The following is a 15,496-nucleotide window of genomic DNA, read 5'->3' as shown; positions in this document are numbered from 1 at the left end:
CAATTTATGACGCTCGCTGACACGTTCGACACATTTGCAACATCTGTCTGGTTGATCCTTCCTGGGGCATGCCAATTACACGTATTCTGCATCGCTTTCTTTCAAATTTAGCGTCCTTCATTCGTGTTATATTAGTAATGCTTTCGTGGATATCGCACTGAATTATTCATGAAAAGATAAATTGACAATGATATTTTGTTCTTATTTCTTAAAAAAATCTCGAGGAGGCGAACAACGGTTTCTAAGGACACAAGGAACAATGAAAAATTAAATTCGAAGCGTTTGCTCGCCAACTCCCGTGCGACATTGAGTTGCTTACCTGCAAAAAATCGCCAGAAAAAGGAAATTGCCGAGAATTTTTGTGTCTTTGTTAACTTACGTGTTTTAAAAGTAAAGCTGCAAAAAAAAACAACGTTTTTTGTAACGCAGTGTTTAAAGAAACATGAACTGTTTATTTTTTGGTGCGATAGTGATTAAACAAATTTGGTTTATTTTGTGCTTTTCATTATTTTAAACACTTTTATTGAAACACAATAAACAAATATTACCATTTGAATTAATAATAACACTTTATTTTGATGACGCTCGATTTAATTTCATTCCACGTACCACAAATGGGAAAACAGGATTTTAAAAATTTTCGTAAAATGGTGTTAGTTAACACAAACAGTGTAAAATTGATCACGTGGCGATTATAAAATTAAATCCTGATAAACATGACAAGATACTCCATAAACCTAAATCCATATTTGAGCGTAAGTGCTTGTGTGTGTTCAGCGCTTAATATAGTGATGTGTCTAATAAGTAAATAAATAATGTTACAATGTCATATTCGAATCCATAGTTTATTCCAACCGCCGAAACGTAATCTATCATCAAAATGCAGTTTATTTGGTTTCGACGAGGGGGCCGTCAATTCCCCGAATCGACTTTTATTACACATACGTACGTAATCGACAAATTGGGTAAAAGTGTGAGAGTTCGGGTATAATTTAATAACAATTAAGATAAGTTTGGAGCATATTACACCACTATCTCGATGAATCCCAAGTTCCGCTTTGTGCGTTCTCCTTTGTCGGGTTCACGGCGATATGGCATCCTTCAGAAAATAAGCAGTTAGAATATGACACCTGAAACGTCAAGCGACATTCAATAACCCTCACGGAAGGAAGGACCAGACAGGGGTAGTAAAAGGCTCTCTTGCGGCGTCATGAATCACCTTGTTTTTTCCTCCAAACGAGTTATTACCGCCAGCCGCTTGTTTTGCATCGAATTGATCAAGTTTCGAATTTCAGTGCGATTTGTAATGTGTTTTGCTCCAGCGCAATACGTTGACCTGCGGATTGTTCCAATATTTGATATCGATAATGAAGATCGGTGCACTGTACTCCACTAAATTATATTTCGTGCCAACCACGTATTGTGGCCGTATTTATACGGCAGCGCGGCTAATTTGCACATCTCTGAGGAAAACTGTGACTGTTTCCCATGATGGTATCTAATCATGGACGCACGCACTGCTAGATACTCATAAATTAGCAGACTTAACGTCAGCAGGAGCTTCTGTTACGTGACCCGATGAGTTTTAGCGTCTGGAAAAAAATAATTCACTAAGGTGTGGACGATTATCAAACGGTCGCTTTGACCTTACGTGCCCAATAATTCTGCACGCAGGGAACGGTTCGGCCCTATTAGAGATATTAGCCGTAAAGTGCGTAGAGAAATTGCACTGAATAACACTAAAACTAGATTGCCAATGTGTAATATGTAGAATGTAGAATCAAAAATATATACCTACTATAGTACAAAACTCACTTGTTTTTTTTTTTTTTTTGTTGAAACGATACAGTGGCACTTTCAAGTGTTAAACATCTACAAGTTATATTTAGACAAATGTTTCAAGAAGTGCACTACAACAACAGAATTTTATATTCCGGTTTAGTTATTTTTGGCGAGTCGCAAGGATCAGTGTTGGGCCCGCTGTTATGTCTTTTGTATACTTACGATCTACTTGTATAATACTACCTAAGAGTTAAATATGCTACATTTTATTACTTTGCTCTTTGAGGATGTCGTAGCAGAATTATAGCATTATTAACGTCAAAATACAAAAAAAAACTACTTATGTGAAAGTTTTTTGTTTCTCGCTAATGATCTACGAGTATATTCTCTTTTATCCAAACCTCGATCACAATAATAAATGAATATCGTTACAAAAATCAAAGTTTTACAACTTTAATGGCTTAGATTATACATCTTTGGTCAGTGTTAGTTCACATTATCTTAGTCAGTCACAACCTCAAATTTACTTAATTCTTTCCGAATCGCTGAAGACCTTTTTCGAAAATTGTGGGCAAAATGACAAAAATTTACCTTTAAGTACGCAATCAAAACCAACTTCTCCATTGAGAAAAATTGTTAACCTTCATTTTTTGAAATAATTTTTTCAGATTACTTATTATTTCTTCGGCTCATTTATCAAAAATTTCTATTTCATTTCATTTGCTTTCCGAGCGTATACTAAGGAAATTTTGTAGTAGAGAGACCATCCCACAAATGGCAACTTCCATGTTTTCTGGACATTTCAGTACCCTTAGAGCATGAAAAAATAGGTCCCCCGTTTCTGCCTGTCTGTGATCGTTCTATCGTCTATGTAGGTAATTTTTTTATATTTAACTTTTGTAGGATGTTATACTACTATAATTTTTCTTTGATCAGTCAAGGCATTTTTTTTATTATTGTTAGTATTAGTATTATTATGATTATAAATTTTTTTACACAATATATAAAAACGTATACCGTATAAATATATTTAGCGTTTTTGCAAAAGTGTGTAAAATAGTGCGAAAACTTGAGATCGTGCACCCAATACGGAAAAAAGAATAAAAAACACGATCAGAGGCAGCCATGTATATCTGAAGATTTGTTTTTGATACAGTATATATATTTTGTCGCACATTTGTTACTGTCTGGACCGATTGTTGTCAAATTTTGTATTTATATTAGAAATAACATGCAAATGGTTATAAATGCTAACCAAAATTTTTTTAATCATCACCACCAACAATTTGACGACGTCATTTCAAAGAATTGTATGTTTATTTGATTTAAGTGTTATACAACAATATAGCGCCATAAGTTTGGTGTGCGAATCCGCTTTGAGTTTTTCCTTAACAGTCCAGATTTTTGTAAAAACAATGTATGGTATAATAACAGTTTACGGCAGTCCCGCGTTCGATTCCAAACTTGGCCTTTCGTTTTTTTTTTCCTTTTTTTCTCTTTTTCTCTCGCATTGTGTATTATCTATGTATATGATACCACAACTTTCTCGAAAAGGTGAGAATATGCTCCTCTTTAATTAAAAATGTAAAACCTTCTCGGGGACGCCAAATGTCTTTTTTTTAATATAAAACCTTCTCGGGGGTCCCAACTGTCTCTTTTTTTAAATGTAAAATCTTCTCGGGGGCGCCAACTGTTTTTTTTTAAATGTGAAACCTTCTCGGGGGTTCCCAACTGTCTTTTTTAAAAATGCAAAACCTTCTCGGGGGCACCAAATGTATTTTTTTAATATAAAACCTTCTCGGGAGTGCCAAATGTCTTTTTTTTAGAATGTGAAACCTTCCCGGAATCCCCAACTGTCTCTTTTAAAAATCTAAAACCTTCTTGGGGGCCCCAAATGTCTTGTTTTAATACGAAAACTTCTTGGAGAACCAAACTGTCTTTTTTAAAAATGTAAAACCTTCTTGGGGGCTCCAACTGTCTTTTTTAAAAATGTTAAACCTTCTCGGTAGTACCAAATGTTTTTTTTTTAAATGTGAAACCTTCTCAGGAGTCCCAAATTGTTTTTTGAAAAATGTAAAACCTTCTCGGGGGCGCCAAAGGTTTGGAGTTTCCGATATTTTTTTTTAAGGATGGGAAACCTTGGGGTCCCAATTGTCTTTTTTAAAAATGTAAAACCTTTTTTGGGGGCGCCAAATGTGTACAAATGTAAAACCTTCTCGGGGGCGCCAACTGTTTTTTTTAAATGTGAAAACTTCTCGGGGGTTCCCAACTGTCTTTTTTAAAAATGTAAAACCTTCTCGGGGGTCCCAACTGTTTTTTTTTAAATGTGAAACCTTCTCGGGGGTTCCCAACTCTCTTTTTTAAAAATGTAAAACCTTCTCGGGAGTGCCAAATGTCTTTTTTTTAGAATGTGAAAGCTTCCCGGGATCCCTAAGTGTCTCTTTTAAAAATGTAAAACCTTCTTGGGGGCCCCAAATGTCTTGTTTTTAATACGAAAACTTCTCGAAGAACCCAACTGTCTTTTTTAAAAATGTAAAACCTTCTCGGGGGCTCCAACTCTCTTTTTTAAAAATGTTAAACCTTCTAGGTAGTGCCAAATGTTTTTTTTTTAATGTGAAACCTTCTCAGGGGTCCCAAATTGCTCTTTTTAAAAATGTAAAACCTTCTCGGGGGCTCCAACTGTTTTTTTTTTTAAATGTGAAAACTTCTCGGGGGTTCCCAACTGTTTTTTTTTAATCTAAAACCTTCTCGGGGGCGCCAAATGTCTTTTTTTAATTTAAAACCTTCTCGGGGGTCCCAACTGTCTTTCTTCTTAAATGTAAAACCTTCTCGGGGGCGCCAACTGTCTTTTTTAAAAATGTAAAACCTTCTCGAGGGTTCCAACTCTCTTTTTTAAAAATGTTAAACCTTCTCGGTAGTGCCAAATGTTTTTTTTTTAATGTGAAACCTTCTCAGGGGTCCCAAATTATCCTTTTTAAAAATGTAAAACTTTCTCGGGGGCGCCAAATGTCCTTTTTTTAATATAAAACCTTCTCGGGGGTCTCAACCGTCTTTTTTAAAAAATGTAAAATCTTCTGGAGGCACCAACTGTTTCTTTTTTTAGAATGTGAAACCATCTCAGGGGTTCCCAACAGTCTTTTTAAAAATGTAAAACCTTTCCGGGGGTGCCAAATGTATTTTTTTGGAACGTGAAACCTTCTCGAGAGTCACCAACTGTCTTTTAAAAATGTAAAACCTTCTCGGGAGTCCCAAATGTCTTTTTTTTAATATGAAACCTTCTCGGGGAACTCAACTGTCTTCTTGAAAAATCTAAAACCTTTCTCGGGGGCGCCAAACGTATTTTTTTAAGAATGTGAAACCTTCACGGGAGTCCCAAATTGTCTTTTTTAAAAATGTAAAACCTTCTCGGGGACGCCAAATGTTTGAGATTTCAAGTGTATTTTTTAAGAATGGGAAACCTCGGGGGTCCCAAGTGTCTTTTTTAAAATTGTAAAACCTTCTTGGGGGCACCAAATGTTTAAAAATGTAAAACCTTCTAGGGGGCGCCAAATGTTTGGAGAGCCAAAAGTATTTTTTTAAGAATGTAAAAGCTTCTCGGGAGTCCCAATTGCCTTTTTTAAGAATGCAAAACCTTCTCGAGGACCCCAAATTTTTTTTTAATATGTTAAAGCTTCTCGGGGGTCCCAAGTGTCTTTTTTAAAATTATAAAACCTTCTCCGGGGCACCAAATGTCTGTTTTTACTATAAAACCTTCTCGGGGCCCCAAATGTCTTTTTTTTAAGAATGTCAAAACTTCTTGAGGGTACCAACTGTTCTTTTTTAAAGAAGGCCCCAAGTGTCTTTTTTACGAATATTAAATCTTCTCTGGGCTGCCAACTGTCTTTTCTTAAAAAGGTGAAACCTTATTTTTTTCTATTACACTGTGAATGTTTTAATGCATATAAGTGATTACGAAAAAGTAAAATTCCGCAAAATCAAATTTTATAATTGTTCAGAGAAGCAGTATTTATTGGACTGTACTTCAGCAGCGAGTGAAGTTCTGTAGAAATAACTTTCGTCATTTTTTTTTTTTTTGGTTTTGCTACCTCCATTTCGGACATATTTCATCATAGCTGTCCAATGTCCATATGTCTTGTCAAATTCTTCCCTTTAAAATTTTAATAACACGTTATTTCAGACACTTTCCTAGATTTCATAAATGCTCCTTCCACTTAACTTCAAACTCCACTCCCAACAACTGTCGGGTGCAGGATTCGAAGCTGCGCTCGTTTTCCTAACCAGATTTTAAATTTCGCGATTTAGACCACTCGGCCAACCTGACTTTCAGTTGAAATAACGTAAAGGAGGTATAAAAAATATGCCATTTGAGTTTGTTTTAAATTTAGAGGTTGGCAATTTTATTTGGGTACAAAATAATACGCCAGGGACAGCGTATACTAAGGAAGTATTGGAATAAGGTTTATCCGATGAATGGTTATTCATGTTTTTTCGACGTTTCATGACCCCTAGAGCACGAAAAAGCAGATCTCACGTTTCCGTCTCTCTGGCGTCTGTCTGTAGTCTGTCTTTGTTTATGATAATGTTAATGGTTTACCCTAGGTATCCAGATTTACTCAAAGAAATCCAAATTGCATCATCACATCACATTTTATACCAGTTTAAGAGCACTGATGTGTAATGAACTCTTAGGCCACACTATAGAAATGTTGAACATGTATTTTCTATTAGTAGTATTGCACGTGTACTGCACGTGTCGGAATTGATACACGTGTCCTTGCTGAACTATTGATCGTATCATTTTCAAATGGGAAAACTCACTACAAACAAGCACAATTTGCGCTTTATCCATGTATTTGAAGCAATTGTTTGACCGTTCACCCGATTTCCCCAAGCTCCGCGCCAGAGATATACTACACAAAATATAATATTAAAAAGTTTACAAAACGTAATTAAAAAATAATATTTATATTTTTTATGGTCTCCTTAACAGTGATTTTCTGACAGCCTTTAATCCTTTCCAGTTTTGCTAAATCGTTTTTCCTGAGTCTGCTTTTTCGTTAACATTCCTGCCATTCCTTGCGTATCCTTTGCGGTTTTTACGAAACCCCAGTATCCGTTCCTTACATTGTTTCAGGATTTAACGAATGGGAATTTGGTAGAAAGATTAACACAATAACACAAATATGGAACATCTTTGAAGATGACGTTTCGTCGACCCTTTATTATACATCGCGATAAAGCATTCCCTTGAAAGTCTTCTTACCAAATCGAGAATTGTTCTAAACAGTAACAATACGTAATACGTATACGTGGGAGTCACACAAGTTCTAACTATTTTCGTCTTCAAACGCTGGCACCTTTACGGGAAGCCCCACCCACTAATATTAAGAAATAAGTCTTAGTGATATTTTTATCAATCGGAAAGCAACTATATTATGGTAATCTGTTCATAAATCCGCTTTCTTTAAAAAAATAAATACCTTCAGTGGACTTAGAAACTCCCTCTAGGATATCGTCTGAGGTTTTAAGCTTGTATGAAAAACAAAATCTTTGTCGTATTTTCCAGTATTTTCTTTTATATTCTCCTAGTTTATTGTGTTAACTCATATCACACCTCTTATTTACTTGCCCTTTAATTTCCAATTTCCACTAATGAAATACTAATACGAAAATTCAAGTCAGTTTGAATAATAGCAATGAATTTAAAAAACCCTCGTACTCATCACCTAAATATATTTATTTACCAACATTTTTATCTTATCCTACAGTCAACACATTCATTTCCTGTTCAGCCCCAGGCTCATTCATTTTGTGTTTCGTCTCCGTATAAGTTGTTGTTTGTTGTTGTTATTTTGACGTTAAATTCTATTTTCGTACATTTCAAGCCACCTACTTAGGTAATGAATCACATTACCGCACAAGTGCTTAAACTAACGGTTTACTAACTTACATGTGTTACCGAAATTACTTATAACATGACTCCTAATCCAAAATTTTGTAAAACCGTTTTTCAATTATTTCACAAGTTGTGACATAAGTTGTTGGTAAAAAATTAATCTCTTGGTAGCTGTTGACTTAATTTACCTCACCAAAGCGAATTAAAACTGTAACGAGCTGTTAAGATTCAGGTAAAAGCGCCTGGTTTATTTAACTGTGAGGCTTAAATTTGCATCGAGTGGAATCGGGTTTGTGGCGTTTAATTTAAATTTTTAAGAGAATTAGCCACTAATTTCCAAAAAAAAACGGCCCATGAAACCATAGAACTTTGAAGAGCTGAAATTTTGTTTCTCTGGAAAACTTTGTATAAACTTCAAAAAGAAATTAGTTGAAATTCTTACACACTGAAATAGTAGGTATTTTATTCCAAAGTATCAATATGAAGAGGCGTGGGTTTGTTTGTTTGCCAAATGCCAAGACATATCTGAGAAGAAAATTACACTAGGGAACAAAAAAATTAATTTGGCATGATACAATCTCTAAGCAACGTACACAATGAAAGCTATATATAATCTTTCGTATAAATTGAATTTTTTGTTTTCTTTGCTTCTAAGCTTGATTACAGTAGGTATTTTACTATATTAAGCAAATTGCAATTGTTACGCATACGTGAGTTAGTACACCCGACATTTGCGAAAGAGGGCACTATTAAAGTTCAGTTCATTTTAATAGTAAGCGGTTTGTTGAAAGGTTCTTCGGTAAATTATGTTGAATATAAGATGATGTTTGCGTAATTTTTGTACGTTGTTGCGGAACAATGGACAATTCATTAGGTGCGTCTCTGCAAAGAAAACAAGACGAATACCTTTAATTCAATTCGGAAACAACAGAAATATTAAATTAAGATCCGGCGTAATTATCATTAGGCGAGCTTAGGGAGGTAAATTGGATTGGTGTCAACCCAGTGGCGCACCGTCATTCCTTATTACAGTGGCAATCGTTAAGAAAGGAGGTAAATAACTAATAGTGAGCCTCGGGGCCCCGAAGAGACCGCGATAAGATTGCAAACTGCTCAAGTTACAAATTAGGGGGCTCACTGCCGCTAAATCCACGGATTTGCGAAGCTCTAGAAAAATTAACCCATTTATTATTAACAGACGAAAGAAACAAGTTTCTACGTCCGGGAATTGTTTTACTACTTCTGTCTGGCCGTACCGAAATGATATTTTATGCGCCTGCAAAAACGTAAAGATTTCTGCCATGAATAATCACGTTATGCATTATCATAAACAACAACCGGCGCTGATTTGCATATCAAAATACTGGCGTGGCTGACGAAGTCGCGTTTTAAATTTTAAGGTTTACTTTTAAAGGAAACTTGATTTTATCAAACTTGGACGAACTGATTGCATAAATAAATAGAAACTGTATTAACGATTGCGGAAACTTGTTCCGTACGTGGAAATTTCCGCAGACTTCGAACAGTAGTTCCGAATTTTTTAGCGAATTTCCGGCGGGAGATTAGTCTAAGTGAAAAATAAGAATAGGCGTCGCTAAAGAAAATATTCAATTTTCAAATTCGAGGTTAAAACGTCGCACTATATTAAACTCATTACGCACCACTAAAGCAATTATTTGGGTATGCTTCATTATTATTAGATTTGAAACCAAATGTCTACCTACACGGCACTGAAATCGACTTAACACTTATCACGAGATTATGGAAACAGAACATTCACATTGACAACGAAGACTCGGGAAAATTATATAATCTCAGCAAGACATTTATAGTCGTTATAAAGCTCATGAACTGCCCCAGAAACTTTAGCTAATGAGTATATATCATACTCTTATTTAAAATGTTTAGTCGAAGAAGATTTGAACTCACTCAATGTAAGTTTTTCTCTTAGAACTACTTGCAACTGAAGCAATACTTCATAATTACTATTATTTGGACTTTCTATTGACCTGGAAATTACCGGCATTCAACAATGAATGAAAGCAGACCAATACAAAGACTAAGAACTCAGTTCATGTTTTCTCATGTGCTGAAAAACCAAGATATAGAAAATTGTAAAAACGTATACGATTTCTACGAGTAAACTGCACGGAGAGACGCAATTCAACCCAACTCGTGACAAGAGGACTGACAAGGCTTACGTAATTCTGGCTGTTCCTCTTAGAGCTGGTCACTGACGCGATTGGGCCGACAGACGCAATTTCTTTCGCAAAGAGTAATTTGAGCGGAGAGTCGCAGTCCTCACTCACCCGTGACCAGAGTATTCCACCGAGTGATTTAATTCCTCTTGCCCCGCCAAGCTGCGGACTATAGAAATATTCAAAAATAAGAATATTCAATTTTGAATAAGATTAATCGCACAAACTTGACTTTGGTTGCAAGAAAGCTCGTGGAGGGAACCGGAGGTACTAACTAATTAGTACGTTAGAAAAGAACGTGAAATTTTCGTTGTGGCGGGGATAGTAGTGTGTTTTTGTTTAGAAGCGACTAAAAAATTATAGTGTTTCGTCTTTTCTTGAACCTTCACAGATCACAGAATACGAATATACGAATTATCAGTTTTAGCTTCTGGAATTGTCTGTGGGTGGTAATATTGGCAAAAATCTCTTGAATTGCTGAACCGATTACTTTGAAATTTTCTCTGTACTTATTATTATTATTATTATCGCAAAAATGGCAAACCGACAAGAAAATATTGATCCCTCCCTCAAATTGATGACGTCATTCCAAAATAGTGCTAAATAAATCTTGTTAATTTTATTTTTCCATATGAAATTATAGAAGACTATAAATAAATTATTGCTCCTAAGAATTTGTGCTGTCGTCTTAAAATAAATTTTTATTGAAGTGTCTGTACTAAGATGAGAAACTGCTTCTACTTTAACGTTGTCTTGCTGGAGAGGACATATACATTTCTGATAATCAGAAAAAATTAAGTGGATATCGATTGGTGTTACACTACATTACCTACCCAAAATTTATTTTTACTTCTCGAGCAGGAAAATGGCTACTTTTATATTGTTACGAAAGAAATCCATGCGCCGCCCCAGTACGACGCGTATGGGTCTTCTAGTATGTATGTGTTTATTCTAATACGCTTGGAATCGAAAGTCGCGATGGGCAACCCAGAGAACCCTCGAAGCGACGTTGTCGAACCATCGGGATGAACGTATGGGTTCAAATAGAGGCCACCGTCGGGAACAAGGCATATTCATCAAATCGAGTCTACGAGAGGACAGTCAAGTTGCGCCGGAATTATTTTTTACATAATCGCTGTGTAATAATCAGTTGTCTAATTCGAATTATTAAGAAATAAATTTTTGAGTTTTACCCACGCCGATTTTAATCATCCGTTCAACGCAACAATATTCTCTCTACTAGAGCACGAAAAAATGGGTACCCCGTTTCCGTCTGTCTGTCTGTCGTTTGTCATCTATCTGAGTCCATTCTACACACATAATCTCTGAAACTTTTGACCGATTCTGATCAAATTTTATACGAATTCAAATTTTTCCCAATAAATACTATTATATAAACTTTAAAAATAACATACCAACTCTTTTACTTGTAGTTTATGAATCCCCCTTGAGTTTTTCGATTTAGTGTATGTGGCATTTTCTTCCTACATTATGACTCGTATTGTTTATATCTTTTGAATTATAGAGGTTATCATAAAAAAATTTCCAAAATCAGTTTCTATACATTTTCGAAGAAGCGGAATATTTTGGATTGTATTTGAGGGCAGAAGAAAGTGTTTTGTCTCAATAATTTTAGATCCAATTTTTCTCCAAAAATAAGCCTTGAAGGAGTGTTGGTTCTGCTCTAGAGGCAAAGGAGGTTTAAAAGATAACAATACATTTTTAATGCATATTTTAGAAAATGTTGCGTTTTTTCAAATAAAAACAATTAGAATGTGAACCAAGATCATAAAAATATATGTGAACATAGATGGGACGGTCAATGATGTTTGTTTTATTTTAGTGATTTTATAAAAAAATGCACACCTGTATGGTACAAAATTACCGATTTATTAATTTATTGATAATATCTTCAATTTTTTGCATTTGCCATTTAGCTGAAAATAAAATTAATGATTTTCCAGACACCCGGTATATTATACTTTAATTACCCACACCCCGTCACTGTCTGATTCTGGCGCATTCTGTAAAGAAAACGCTCTTGTTTATATTTTATTTGGAGTGACCATGAGAGGAAACGGATTAACAATTGCTCCAAAAATTCGAATGCGTTGATAAAAGTAGAGACTGCCGGTTTTAGTGAGTTCCCATTTGAGAATGTTTCGATCAACATTATTTCAGCAACATTTCTGTCAATAATAATAACAAAACACTGACAGACAGACAGAGAGACAGACGGAAACAGGAGACACATTTTTTCGTTCTCTCATTACTCGGCTACGACCTACACAGACATTTTTGTCAACCAATTGTGATGAAAAATCAAGGCAAATTGATAAACCACAATTACAATTAAATTTAAAAACAACACTCATTACTGTCATATAAATAAGAATAAAACTAATAGACTCAACAGATTAAATTTCACGTATACAAGATAGTCTGATTTGGTTTTAGAGGGTATTAGCTGATGATCTTCTAGCAGCATATAACATTTTTTTCTTTTTAATAATAATAAATCATAACTAACGTAATGATTCAATATACTGCAGCTAATTTTTTTTCATAAGCTGATGTTTCATTAATGTAAGCCACAATATTAGATACTAAGATTATAATTCACTAGCCGTAATAATATAAATAACTGCCCTTGCCAATTTATCCAAGAATGTCCTAAATTTATCCTAAAACAAGGAAACCGTACACAACTTCACCCACGCACTCGTATTTTCCGATCTATCTATTGCAACGGAATTTTCAGGGGCAAAAATTTTCATTAAAGACAAATAAAAAGAACATGTTTTAGCAAAGCACGAAAAACATTTCTAGGTAGCTATCGTCTAGTGTTTCCACCGATCCGGACTGTCAGCTCTGATTAGTTCAACAGAGGAAAGCGTAGGGGTGGTGAGGCGAATTAAGAAAAGGTATCTTTATACTTATAAATATATTGACACTGCCGTCATTTCGAAATTTTGCGTCAACAATCAACCTGTAAGTTTAAAAAAAACCTCTCTCTTTGTAAAGAGTGACATAATACAGTATTACAACGTGATTTTCGTGCACAAGATTTTTGTTGGAGGCAAATATTTTGTTTAGAGACTCCCACACAAGTCTGTGGCTGCTTTGTGGTGTTTGCTGGTGTTCTTTCTGGCAGCTCGAACCGAAAAAACTCGATGTTAACTCGACGTTTACAGTGCGAATCTACACTAATCCTCTAAAGCTGCATTTTGTCGTTAGGTAGCGTGAGTGGACAAACTACTGCGAGATGAAACGATAACCAAGTCGTAATCTTTTTGACTTGTGTTTCCCGGACTTTCCACTGTTCACTTCTCGTGCGTGTAAATTCCTCCTACTAGTTCCTAATTTTTCCCCGAATTCCCGGCCGGAGATTAGCGTAAGTGAAACATAAGGGTCGGCCCTGGTATCGGGAAGCCGAATAAAAATCAACAAAAACGGAAGTTCTCTCTCGGCGGGATGGAAGGTTTCGACTTTTACAAGAAGTTATGTAACATTTTGTTCGCCCCATGGGAGGGCTATAATAAAGACGTGACGGGAAAATGGTCGGGCACCCCGTTTATAGGAAAGAATGGGTTCGGAGCCCGCAGGTTTGTGGTATAGGCCGTCCCAGAAGAGGCCCGTAAATGCGTCGCGTACTCTTCGGGACGCAGCACTATATTATCATCAAGTCTTCAAGGAAATAGAAAGTAACGTCTTCAAAGAGCAGATTTATGTCGGCGACTTTTTCGATTTAATCCTGGTCGGGTTAATGAAAATCGGGATAAGCCAAAATTCCTGCACGGAATCTGGAAGGCATCAGATTGTGAATAATCAGCGATTCCGGACCCATTAAATACCGGTCTCGCATTTCCCGCCGATTGACTTTACGCAAACTTTGTATACACAAAAAGCGATTGAAGTTGGGACTCGCGTAATAGAAATGAGATCGAATCAAAGGAAGCAGAAAACGGTCCATTTGATTTTTTCTCTTAAGGCTCTTGAATTTCAAATAAAAAGCTTCTAGACCGCTCATGCTGACACAGATTGAAAATGCAAACTTGTTCTTATGCAACTCGCCCGAGAAGTTTCACTCTACTCGTTTAACTTTATTATTACTTGCCACGGTAATTATTACGCACTACATGAAAGGGTATGACGGTTAACCATGTCACAAGCGAACTTGCTAGTGACACGTTTAAAACACAAGCAATATTTAATTGAAAATAGGTCGTCCTAGAACGAAAAGTGAAAATAGCAAAAACAATTTCCAGGAAAGTTTTCAATTTCGTCGTTACTGCTATATTTGGCCTATAAATTGAATTACGGGTAACTAATAGCGTACAAAGTCTGCTTAATATAACTGAACAAACATGACCAACACGTTTCTTCCCCATTAAAATCTTGCAAAATTTGCAGTAAATCTTAATTAAAATTCATATAAAGCATACATTCGTGGCTTATCTTGTGAAAAATATTCTAGCTGTGAAAGATCAAACTAAAATTTTGCCTAATCCTGTTGTAATGAGAAAAATCGTGAAATCTAGATGAAATTCCGACGACAATGCAGCCCAGCCCATTCAAAGGTAAATAGTTAATCCTCAACCCGAAATTAGAGCCAGCGCAAAACTCTCTTTCTTTTCATTAACCAAATTGATTTTTCACTTATCTCTTCATTAGCCCTGTATCAAATACGTCCCCATTGAAATGAAAAGCTAACCCAATTAAAATTTAGACTAATCCTTACTATTTCATCGTCGGGAAAGCTTTTAGTCGGCTAATTATTACCAACAAAGCGCGATATTCAGACCTTATCTCCGACAATGTTTGCACTTGACGACACGAGCTCTCGAACATTTCTCTCTCGTAAAAGAAAGCTCCCGACTTCGCTAACATCTTTTTCTGTAATTTTACCAATCTGTCGCTCCGCTATCAATAAGAACGCGAGATTTCAAATGACTCGCTGCGCGCAATTAGCAGCAAACATGTGTTTGTCAGACGGAATTGTAGCTTTTGTAGATACTCGACAAATCAATAGAGTTCGGAGTGGTGTTCGGTTTTCTACAAATAAATTTACATCCAAGCTCCAAAATATTCCAGGCTTTTAATCAATTTATTTTTTATATAAATTAAACTGTGTAGGCGGCTGTGATAAATTTAATGAATCCTTTTAATGCCCACATTATTCAATTGAAAAGAATTTTTACCGGTGTCACAAGATTCTAATTTTAGATTTATTTTGTTCCTGTGGTATTTTCAGTTTCAGACTTCATGTGCTTTGATTTTAATTATTCAACGGGATTATAACAGGTCGTACGTCAAGTACGTTTTGCAAAATCTGTCACTGCATTTTTAATTAGAATTTGCCGTTTCCTCGAGATGGGTAGTAAATCTATCACGCGAGCTGAATTATTGGTTGCCTATCTATCACACAGCAAACAACGAAAAAGCTTAAAAATTAGGTTATGACTGACGTCTGTGACAGGCAACGAATAGTCATCAATCTTTACAACGAGGCACAAAAATCACGAAATTTCAAAGCCAGCTTGATGTGTGATCTTTCATAATTATTTTGTATTACATATTTGCATCCTTAAAGAAAACATATCATTGAAATTTCCTCCTG

At 35.6% G+C, this 15,496-nt stretch overlaps 1 protein-coding gene across 3 annotated transcripts in view; it reads left to right on the top strand.

The window, feature by feature from the left end:
- Positions 1–15,496, top strand: part of LOC135127320 (carbonic anhydrase-related protein 10) — a 328,805-nt gene that overhangs the window by 79,340 nt on the left and 233,969 nt on the right. The gene's annotated exons all lie outside the window — the stretch shown is intronic.

Source organism: Zophobas morio, unplaced genomic scaffold (assembly GCF_036711695.1).
Source record: "Zophobas morio isolate AGI-343-1 ecotype UQ-CSIRO unplaced genomic scaffold, CSIRO_AGI_Zmor_V1 ptg000002l, whole genome shotgun sequence".
Lineage (NCBI taxonomy): Eukaryota > Metazoa > Arthropoda > Insecta > Coleoptera > Tenebrionidae > Zophobas > Zophobas morio.
This window is presented reverse-complemented; position numbering and strand designations above follow the sequence as displayed.